Consider the following 11,866-nt stretch of genomic DNA (forward strand, 5'->3'; position numbering starts at 1 on the left):
AACCCAGTCTGGGACTCATCACATAGGGCCTGACACAGACATTGATTTTCAGACCCACTCTGCAGCTATTTCAATGACGAGCTAATCCAGAAATGAAAAAAAAAAAAAAAAAAAAAAAAAAAAGGCATAAATTCTTACTATTTCCCAAATTAATGTGAAGAGCATGGCTGGGTATGTTTCTGTTTAAAAGTACCCATGACAGACTGGTGAAAGTACAGAAAGTGCAGAGTGAGTTGGCAAGGGGTGGTATAGAAACCCAGAGAGCATGCTGGAAAAAAAGGAGGATGGGAGGTGAGTAGGCAAGAGAGAGCAGAAATTTCTCTCCAATGAGGAAACAATTGCTCAGAAACACCATCAAATGAGGCACCCCACACAAGAAGCTCAAAGATCCTTTATAAATTATTACCATTTGCTTTTGAGAACACATCAGGGGCTTGAAGGATATCAGAGTATCTGTAGGGCTGGTGCTAAAGTTTCCCAGAGCAGATGAAGCCAGAACTGGGGACAGAGAGGGGTGTTTTGGCCTCTGTCTTAACTGTGGAGGAATGTAGGGATGCTCTCATGGCTCAATCTTTTTTTTTTTTTTTTTTTTTTTTTTTTTCTTTCTTTCTTGAAGGACCAGAAAGGTGACAAAAAGAAATTAAGGAGAAAAATGAATATTAACAAATTGCAAAGCCAGAGAGCAAATGAGTAGGAACAGTAATGAAGTGGAGAATTAGCTGAGTGATGCTGGGTGACTGATAACAAAAATAAATGAAATGCAATGTAAGTAATGTGAAAGGATATCCATGGGGGGAAAAAATATATATATATGTATATATTATATATATTATATATATATATTATATTTTAAATATATATATATATTATATATATATATATATATATATTTCATGTGAATTGAGATGCTCTGAGCAGGCATTGGCCACCTAGTATAACTGGATAAAGTCAGTGACCAATTACCCCATCGTCTGGATCAGTCTAGTATCATGAAGAGATCACTCCATACCATTCAATGAAAACATTGACTCAACATTCAATCAAAAAAGCAGGTGAAGTGGTAGAAATCATTAGGAAAGGGATAGAGATCGTAATTAACCCTCTAAATATGAGGTATGCCCACATGTGGGATGCAGTGGGCAGTTATACCTCACCTCAAAAACAAAAGCATCTAATAGGAAATATATAGTGAGAGGCAACAAGAAAAATCCAAAATCTGGATTAGCTTCATATTGCAGGCAACTATATTTTCCAGGACCCCATCACAGAATCACAGAATCACAGAATTTTCTAGGTTGGAAGAGACCTCAAGGTCATCGAGTCCAACCTCCAACCTAACGCTAACAGCCCTCCACTAAACCATATCCCTAAGCTCTACATCTAAACGTCTTTTGAAGACTTCCAAGGATGGTGACTCCACCACTTCCCTGGGCAGCCTGTTCCAATGCCTCACAACCCTTTCAGTGAAGAAGTTCTTCCTAACATCTAGCCTAAAACTCCCCTGGCTCAACTTAAACCCATTCCTCCTCGTCCTGTCACCAGGCACGTGGGAGAACAGGCCAACCCCCACCTCGCTACAGCCTCCCTTGAGGTACCTATACAGAGCGATAAGGTCGCCCCTGAGCCTCCTCTTCTCCAGGCTGAACAAGCCCAGCTCCCTCAGCCGCTCCTCGTAGGACTTGTTCTCCAGGCCCCTCACCAGCTTCGTCGCCCTTCTCTGCACCCACTCAAGCACCTCGATGTCCTTCTTGTAGCGAGGGGCCCAAAACTGAACACAGTACTCGAGGTGCGGCCTCACCAGAGCTGAGTACAGGGGGACGATCACCTCCCTAGCCCTGCTGGTCACGCTGTTCCTAATACAAGCCAGGATGCCGTTGGCCTTCTTGGCCACCTGAGCACACTGCTGGCTCATATTCAGCCGACTGTCCACCATCACTCCCAGGTCCTTCTCTGCCTGGCAGCTTTCCAACCATTCCTCTCCCAGCCTGTAGCTCTGCTTGGGGTTATTGCGCCCCAGGTGCAGGACCCGGCACTTGGCCTTGTTAAACTTCATGCAGTTGACCTCAGCCCATCGGTGCAGCCTATCCAGATCCTCCTGCAGAGCTTTCCTACCCTCAAGCAGATCGACACACGCACCTAACTTGGTGTCATCTGCAAACTTACTGAGGGTGCACTCGATGCCCTCGTCCAGATCATCGATGAAGATATTAAAGAGGACCGGCCCCAGCACCGAGCCCTGGGGGACGCCACTAGTGACTGGCTTCCAACTGGACTTGGCTCCATTCACCACGACTCTTTGGGCCCGGCTATCCAGCCAGTTTCTAACCCAACGAAGCGTGCGCCAGTCCAAGCCAAGAGCAGCCAGTTTCTTGAGGAGAATGCTGTGGGAGACGGTGTCAAAAGCCTTGCTGAAGTCAAGGTAGACCACATCCACAGCCTTTCCCTCATCCACCCAGCGCGTCACTCTGTCATAGAAGGAGATCAGGTTCGTCAGGCATGACCTGCCTTTCATAAAGCCATGCTGACTGGGCCTGATCGCCTGCTTCCCCTTCAAGTGCTGCATGATGACTCTCAGGAGGATCTGCTCCATGAGCTTTCCTGGCACTGAGGTCAAACTGACAGGCCTGTAGTTTCCTGGGTCAGCCCTCCGGCCCTTCTTGTAGATGGGCGTCACGTTTGCTAGCCGCCAGTCGATTGGGACCTCCCCCGATAGCCAGGACTGTTGATAAATGATGGACAGTGGCTTGGCCAGCTCCTCTGCCAGTTCCCTCAGTACCCTTGGGTGGATCCCATCCGGCCCCATCGACTTGTGCACATCTAAGTGCCGTAGTAGGTCACCAACCAGTTCTTCATGGATAATGAGGGCCACATCCTGCTCTCCATCCCCTTCCACCAGCTCAGGGTACTGGGTATCCAGAGAACATCCGGTATTGCCGCTAAAGACTGAGGCAAAGAAGGCATTGAGCACCTCCGCCTTTTCCTCATCTCTTGTAACTAAGTTTCCCCCCGCATCCAGTAAAGGATGGAGATTCTCCTTAGTCCTCCTTTTTGTGTTGATGTATTTATAGAAACGTTTTTTGTTATCTTTAACGGCAGTAGCCAGATTGAGCTCCAGATGAGCTTTGGCCTTCCTAATTTTGTCCCTGCACAGCCTCGCTACTTCTTTAAAGTCCTCCTTAGTGGCCTGCCCACTTTTCCAAAGCTTATAAACCCTCTTTTTCCCATGCTGCAGAAGAGATGAACTGAGAGAGAAGAATGACTCAAGGCAACAGGAGAGAAAATCTTGAGATTTTCCTCTTTTTACCATCACCTCCAACAAGGGTCTCTGTTGTGCTATTTCACTTACTGGTTAAAATTTTCTAGGGGTTGTGCCTCATCAGAGCTGAAGGGGATACTTTTATTGCTGCTCTGGGCCCAAAAAGCACCTTATGTCCTTAGATATTACAATGGGAACAATAGGAAGAACTCTTCTGATTTTTTATTTATTTTTTTTTTAATGGGGATGTTTATAGAACAGAGTGCACCGAAGAAGCTCTGTTATTTCCTCATAAAATCACAAACACTTTCCTGATTCAACAGCCGCACGTGGGTAGCTCAAGCAGAACGAAGTAGTAGTAGAGGAGGATTTATGGAGACCAGACAACACTAGCAGCTTTCTCTGCTTCTCAACACCAAAACCATTGAGAAGAGAATGAATTCCATATGCTATCCTGTTTGGGTTTTAGCAGAAAAGGCTTTTGGAGCAAAAAAGCATATCAGCGATTCAGAGTTGCATCAGTAAATCCCACTTCCTATACACAAAATTTCTCACCAAGCTAGGTAATCTCTCGTTAATGAGGCAAAGGAGCCTAAATTAATTTCTAAAAGGAGAGAAAATATATACAGGGAAAACTGGGGAGAACAGATAAAACTGACAAGATATGTCATTCGTTCTTACAATAAATCTAAGTAATTGCAAGGAAATTTCATTTTCCTCCCCATTGAACCCCAATTATTTTCATTTAATCACAGAAATATCGCTAGTTCCTTCCAAACCAGTCTGCTTTGCGTGTGAAATGTAATTCCCAACATGTGCTTGGGTTTAGGCATGTTCCTAATCCCCTAAAACAAACAGAGCAAGCGGGACAGCCTGTTCCAGAGTACGTGGTGGTGTGCTTGGAGGTTTTGTTGGCTCCGATCACCTTGGCTCTCGGGGGAACATGGCCAAGTCACCCCGGCAGGGATTTCCCTGGAGCTCACACTTCAGGAGGTAGGCAAAATATAGATGTAGTGGGGCAGGAGCAATGCCTCCTTTCCAAGGAACCACCTCTTAGTAGTCCAAGATTTGGTTGGTTTTCCATTCTATGGGCTTGGTGGCATCATGACACTGTTGGGGGTTTCTTCTTAGCAATTGCCTGCTGCAAAAGTCTTCTTTTTACTAAGATTTTCCACAAACAAGGAGCCATTTCTCAGAACAAGGTTGTGGTGGAAGTAATTGTTTTGCAATGTTAAAATACAACCAGTGAAGTGGCGTTTTCTTTAGCAGACTCCCATGCTTTGGAGTCACGATGAAATTTGGCATAAATCCTTATGACCCCCACCCCTCACCTCCATCCCCCAAACAAAAATCAGCAGGAGGCCTTTGAAATATTTCATTTTTGCAATGTTTGCATGCCCAGTCAAGCCTTTGCAGTGCTTCATGGCTAAAACTGCAATGAATGCCCTTACGGAGACTTCTTGAGCCTCTCTTGAGTTTTCATCCCAGACAGACAACTGAGATGCCAAAGTAGGCATCACAGGCAGAATCACAGAACCACTGAATATCCTGAGTTGGAAAGGACCCACAAGGATCATCAAGTCCAACTCCTGGCTCCACACAGGAGCACCCCAAATTCAAACCACATCTCTGAGAGTTTTGTCCAACCACTTCTTGAACTCCATCAGGCTTGGTGCTGTGACCACGTTCCTGGGCAGCCTGTTCCAGCATATCAAAACAGATACAGCATTTCAAAACAGTGGGTCAAGAGAAGGAACTGGTTTGTATAAAACCCAAATCCACTGTTTGGTGTGGGTTTCTCAGCATGCCCCTGCAGGCTAGAAACACTCTTTGGAGAGAGGAGAGGATTTTTGACACTTCTTTTTTTTCCTATTTTGTTCTTGTTTACTCTAGCAGATAGGCCACAATCCAAACCCTAAATTTACAGAACTCCATCAAATCCTCTCTCCGATGTTTATAAGTATCAGCCCTGTCATTTGCTCTGCTCCCCTGCCCCATGCACACGTTGCTCAGGCTCCAAAGGAAATGTTTGCTTTTGCCAGGGCTTTGCTCAGCTGAGTCAGTGTGCTGGAGCCTGCATGCTCAGGATTGTCCTCTCTGCCCACAGCCTCCCTGGCAGCAGCTACAAGCAGGTCTTTAAAGAGCTGGATGCTCAAATTGTTCAAATTGCTCATATTAAAGAGTAAATCTGCCTCATGGGTATGAGAAAGGCACAGAAAGGGCAGGAAAATTGCATTCGAGGTGTTTCATTAGCTTGCTGCAGAACAGCAAGAGATCTGGTGGGTTGTGTTGTGACTTAGCAGAGGAAGAGGGGAGCAGCAGCCCCATCAACAATTATTTGGGGTCATTGAACCTTCATGGCCCATTCCCTCATCTCTTTCTCCCCCGGGAGGAAATAAGCCTGATGGGCAGAGGTGCCTACCTGGGGCCTGGGGCTCTGGTGGTTTGGGAAGAGGACAGAGGGGAACATCATACAGAGCTTCACCAGGGGAGGCAGAAAGCACAGAGCAGCAGGTTAACAATACTATTTCACTTCCTCTGCCCAGAGAAAAACCTCTGGGGCAAAAGGGACTTCATCTGCCATGCCAGTAACACCCCAGCAGACTACAGAGGGGATGAGATGCCTGATCTCTGCATGCTCTCCGAGGACAAACACATGCCTGCATCGCAAAGGGGTGCTCGCTTGATCTGTTCCCATGCATTTCCATGGGAATGGGGCAGCTGTTTTGGTCTCTTCTTTTTCATATTACTTTTAAGATTATTTCTGAAATACCCTGCTAGCTGGAGACTTGGCCTCAAGAGATAAGGAGGAGGAAATGTAACAGACTGTTGTCAATAAATTATTTTTCCTATTTCTTGATGCCAGGAAAAGCAGCTCTTGCTGGAGAAAAACAGATCATAAGCTACACTATCTTAAAATTATTTGGTTTAGATATGTTAGAAATTGCAATAAGTACCAATAGCTACAGAGTGTTAGTTGGAAGCTGGCAGAAAGGAAAACATTTTCTGTAGTAAAAGAAAATATCTTCTAATTCAATCTCTCTTTTCTTGTGTCTATGATGGTGACTCAGGCTAGTTTTAGGTTTACAATCTATTTTTCTTCACATGCACAACATGAGGGCTCCATTTTGCTCCCCATGAGCAGATGATGAAGACCTAATTCCTGCCTCAAGAAATGGATCATATAATTGGAGCCGGAACCTGTACTGCTTGCTAAGAGGGTGAGACAGCTCTGATTTTATAACATTTTCAGTAGCTGTATTTACACTTTTCAAGTTGAAAGTTTCCATGCTGGTCCCTGTCTCTGCTTCACTGCATGAAAAAAAATGTTTCCAAACTGTCAACCATCTCTGAGGCTGTCTGCAGCTGAAAAACATTTTATTTTTTTTCTGAATATTTCTCCTGATTTTTTTACCGTCACCATCTCCAAAGCTGGAGTCTGATGAAGATATTTTTATATCAGGTTTGTTATTTCAGTGGAAAGTCCACCTAAATTTTAATGAATAATTATGAGTCCTTCAGCTGCATAGACTCAGACAAGACTCCTTAACCAGCTTTGCTGGCCTGGTCTTAGGGATCCTGCTGGTGCTGGCCACTGGTGGCATTGCTGGCTTTGTACCACAGCTGGGTATTAGGGTGCAATATGACGGGTCAAGTGGTGCCACTTGATAAAAGTCTCTGCCAGGAAGCATTGCATGTGTTTGTATCCTCATGTCACCAGGGAAGTCCATCCTGTGGCCACACACGTGCTACCTCACCCTGTGGGGATGGAAACCCAATGTCCACCTGGAAATCATGAAGAGTAAATAGTCCTTAAAGCCCCCATGACAGATGTCTTCAGTTAGGTGTTTAGATCAGATCTGTCAGCAGAGCACGGAGAAAACAGGACTGTCTGATGGACAAGGTCCTGAGCATCTGCCAGTGTACCTCACGAGGCTACCTTATCCATCCAGACCCCAGATTTACATATATCCATTCTTATTTCCACAAGGCAACAATGATACCCCCTCTCTGGGGCTGTTACTATAACATTTGCCCCACTGGTCTGGGATGGTTTCCCAGGCACCACGAAGTACTTCCATTCAGAGCAGGCACTGGGCACAACTGGTATGGGAATGTACGCAACTGATTCACTGTGTGTGTTGCCTGTAGACACGTATGGTAGCTATTTGCATGGGATTTTGCTCCAGGTGACATCCCAGAAAATCAGAAAATGGGAAATTAAATGGCAAATAAATAATAGATCAAATTAGAATAAATAACCAGAATAATAAAAAGTAAAAAAAAAATAATTATACAAGAAAATTTAAGCAAATATTAATGTAATAATTAATTACAAAATTCATAGTCGTAGATCTCTTAAAAAATAGCCATAAAGGTGGAGCCAGCCAATACTGCCATCTTAGTGACAATGTCTGGTTTTAATGTATGGCTTAATATACTGCTTATCACATAATTATGCACGCATGGGCCTTGCGAAGTGAGAAAACGTTTAGCACACGACTACGTACACGTAGGCTGTGTGAAGTGAGAAAATACAGTTCAATATCCCCCTCAGCACCCATCCTGTCCCCAAGGTGTCAGCAGTGGCTGAAGCCCACCAAAGGCCTGCACCCAGGCCTGGACCAAGGCACAACCAGGATCAGCCAATTTGAAGCTTGGTGGCACCGACACCAAAGCGAAGGAGAAGCCTTCATGGCAAAGCATGATTCAGGGGCTTATTTTGTGTTTTTATCCAATTTAACAGAAAAGGAATGAGCAGGGCCCAGGCCCAGGCCTTGCAGCTTCCAGGAGAGTGCACATATTCAAATGGAAATCCTGAAGGTGCCAGACCTGGAGGTTAACATACCCGGATATGCCACAACATGCCTGAAGGCTTGGGCAAGCACAGACAGCAAATACCCAACTTGCTGAGGTACAGCCCGAGGCAGAAGACATCAGCACCACTAATGAGGTGTTTCACGTGTGCCAGGAGGATAAGGAAGGATAAAACATCCAACCTGAGCCACACGGACCTATGGAGCTTTACATGCTGTGTCCAAGGGCTGCTCTTCTTTCAGTCCTGTGGGTTATCCAGGGCCGGGGGATCTGGGAAGAGGGTTAGTTTCCACACATTCCCTTGTGTTGAATCTGCCCATTTCACTCCTGTGGGCCAGGTCATTGTCTCAGCTATTGCAGCCATGAAGCAAAAGCAAATCCACCCTCCCCACGCTTGCTCACACAGTTCCCAAACCAGACTCAGTAAGGCCCAAAATCCATCAAAAGCAACAAATCTGAAGCCATCCTGCAGTGAATGCAGACCTTGTCATCTTACTCTTCCAAGCCAAACTGAAACACAACATGTTGGTCTTGGCTTTGCAATCAATATCTCCGTCTTCATATTTGATAGGTTTGACCTGGCATCAAGCTTTTTTTATACCAGCTGTAGCTGTCCTAAAATGCATATGAGGAATTCAGATGCAGCTGGCTTAGAAGAACTGATGTCTACTGCAGCAAATGAGGCAGCCCCAGTGTGCTGGGATGGTGCTGCTCTTATAGAGAGCCTTGGGCAGTTCAAGGACGGGGTATGAGGGTGTTGGGTCTGGTTCCAGTGTAACAGAGCAAAATTAGTGCTGCACTCAGACCACCTGTACCTAATTATGCATACTGACTCAGGGTCTACATAGGAAGAAGAAAGGAAAATGTAATCACACTGTTTTAATTAAAGACAGTGGAAGTTTTCCAGCCATGTCTCTGTAGCCTATGTGAAGACAAAAATCTCTCTTCTGCTAAATGGATAAAATAAAATGCATCGTCACGCTGGGGATCAAGCTGATCTGAACTTTGTATTCACATTTGCTCTGTGCTTAATTCTCACCATTTTTAATTAACTGCAGATTTTCTTTGGTTTCACAACTTTATCTTGCTGCAGATTGGAGCAGATTCTTTTTAATCTTTATAGAAGCAGGCTTTGGGGTGTAGGAGCAGAGATGTTGAGGGGAAATAATGTAAAGCAGGGTTGCAGATGGAAAGTAATATTTTCTCTGCAGCAGGAACCACTGTCAAACAAGATGCAATGAATGGTCTTTACTGATGGAATGGGAGGAAGCAGCATATTTCCAGCTATAAAACAATGGGCTTGAAGCTGTAAGAAGTTACAGGCAGCATTGGCAGCACAGAGCTCATTAGCGGTGGGTAGAAAATGCACTGCAGATGCAACAGTCTTGCTGGAAATCCAGCAGGGAAGAGGTTGTGAAGACCTGTGCAGCAATGGGCAGCACCTAGCAGTCATGTAGGGCAGCCATGGTGGCCAAAACTTCTTCTCATGGATATCAGGACATACTGTAGGGAGATCCTTGGAGGTGGTGGTCCTTCTCACAGGTGCTGCCTGTGCCTCCACCTAAATGTTCATCTGGACACTGAGCTGCTAGAGTGGGGATGAGAAAAAAAATCTGGGACATGACGAAAGACCTCAAAATAATAATTAAAAAACACAAAACACAAAACACCACCACCAACAAAAACAACCAAGCAAGCAAGCAAACAAACAAAACAAAACAAAACAGAGATTTGATCTCCCAAGACAGGAAGGATTCTCAGGGTGTGTTCTAGCCATGGGCTGTAGTTCATTTTCGGGATCTTAAGTACATTTTTTAGGTTTTCTCCTAAATAACTTGCATGCAAAGTCAAAGGAAGTCCAGAAAGCAGGAACTGGAACCTAGGCTTTAAACTCACATTTTACCATTTTCTTCCACTCACCCTTTTGCTGTGGGGATGTTTGCTTCTATTTTTTCTCACTCTGAGGACATGTATTTGGATGAAGAGACAAAGGCACTGTAGACTGATTTTCTGAGCTTCAGACTTCATGATACAAGTGGCAATTCAGTAGGATAAGCTTGTTCCTTTTTAACTTTTTATGGATTTTATTAAGAAGCATGAACAGACAAAAATCCCCCTAAGCAAGCATATTACCAGCCTAATTTACTAGACTTTCACTAAAGCAATTAAAGACAAAATGATGCAATAACCCAATTCAGGACCCAATTAAGAATGAATCAGTAAATCAAAAGGTTTAAATCACCACCATAAGACCACAGATAATCAAAACAATTTATGAGGATGATGCTGAACAGATTTACTGTATTAACATTGCCTTGGGAGAATTAAAAAAATTAAATACTTTCCAGTTCAGGTCCCCAGCTCATCTTGTTACAACCAACCTAGTGGTGATGGGCACAGCCTGGTACAGGTTGATCAGTCAGCTGAGGAGCATTGCCATACAGCTCTCCTGGGCCTTGTAGTGGCCATGTAGCCCTGGGCATGGTGACTTTCAGGCACAGGTGCCTGGACCCTGTGCATCTGTCTGCAACCTGCCCATCTGTTTAGAAACATTTGGAGCTGAATCATCTCATCGGTCAGTCACCACCTCCTTTGCTAAGCTAAGTCCCATGGTGTCCTGCTAACAAATCCTTATTTAGTGCAACTGTTGGCTCTTTCTTGAAGGTCTTTGCCTTTCTTCCAGCTGAAAAGTCATTTCGGCCCAGATTTAACATGACCTATTGGTACAGTTAAGGACATGGCACTTGCTGTATAATGTGATTTTTCAACCGGGAATGACCCTCTGACAAGCACCATGGCAAGTTGTCTTTCAGAAAAGCATTTTGAGTACCTATGTATTAACACGTATTTGTACAGAGACTCATTTTCTCTGAGAAAAAAAAAAAAAAAAAAAGGAAAACACAGTGTAAAGGTTGAAAATCTATTTCTTTGTTCCTTGGGATCTTTAACTAACTTCTACGTTATCTGGACCTGATAGTGAAGATTCAGTCAACTCTGCAGTCTGTTGCTCTGGACTGGTGAAGCCCTTGACCAGAGGGGTGGTGGATTCTCCTTGGAGATGAATAAATGTCACCTGGATGCTGGATGTGTCCTGGGCAGCCTGCTGTAGGTGACCCTGCTTGAACAGGGGGATTGGACCAGATGACTTCTAGAGGTCCCTTCCAACCTCTCAACAATTTTCTTATTTGTAATAACTCAAAATCCCTGAAAAGTGCTTTAGGAATCATGTAAGTACTTAGGAAGCGAGAAAAATTAGAATTTCCCCAACACAGGCTTCCACCGTGATCATCATCTGACTCAACAGCGGACTCTGATGTTGGCACATTTGGTGGCTGTGAATTTAAACATTGTCCTCAGAATTCAGGCAGTGAGTGCAGGAAAATAATGCTGGGATCTTGGCTCTGAGAGAGATAAGATAAAGCTGGCAAGATTTGACACAAGATCTTCCAGCAGTGGAGAGGATATACTGAGGTGCCAAAGGACTGTTCAGGTTGGTGAAAAGGTTCTGCTGATGATCATCAGGTTCCAACCCCCCTGCCATGGGCAGGGACACCTCCCAGCAGCCCAGGCTGCCCAAAGCCCCATCCAGCCTGGCTTTGGTCCAGGGATGGGGCAGCCACAGCTCCTCTGGGCAGCCTGGGCCAGGGCCTTACTGCCCTCTGAGTGAAGAATTTCTTCCTAATGTCTAATCTAAATCTACCTTCTTTTAGTTTAGAGTCATTGCACCTTCTCCTTTCATTAATCTCCCTGACAAAGAGTCCCTCCCCACCTTTTATGTAGGCCCTCTTTATG

The sequence above is a fragment of the Aythya marila genome, assembly GCF_965140915.1.
Source record: "Aythya marila genome assembly, chromosome: 1".
Classification (NCBI taxonomy): domain Eukaryota; kingdom Metazoa; phylum Chordata; class Aves; order Anseriformes; family Anatidae; genus Aythya; species Aythya marila.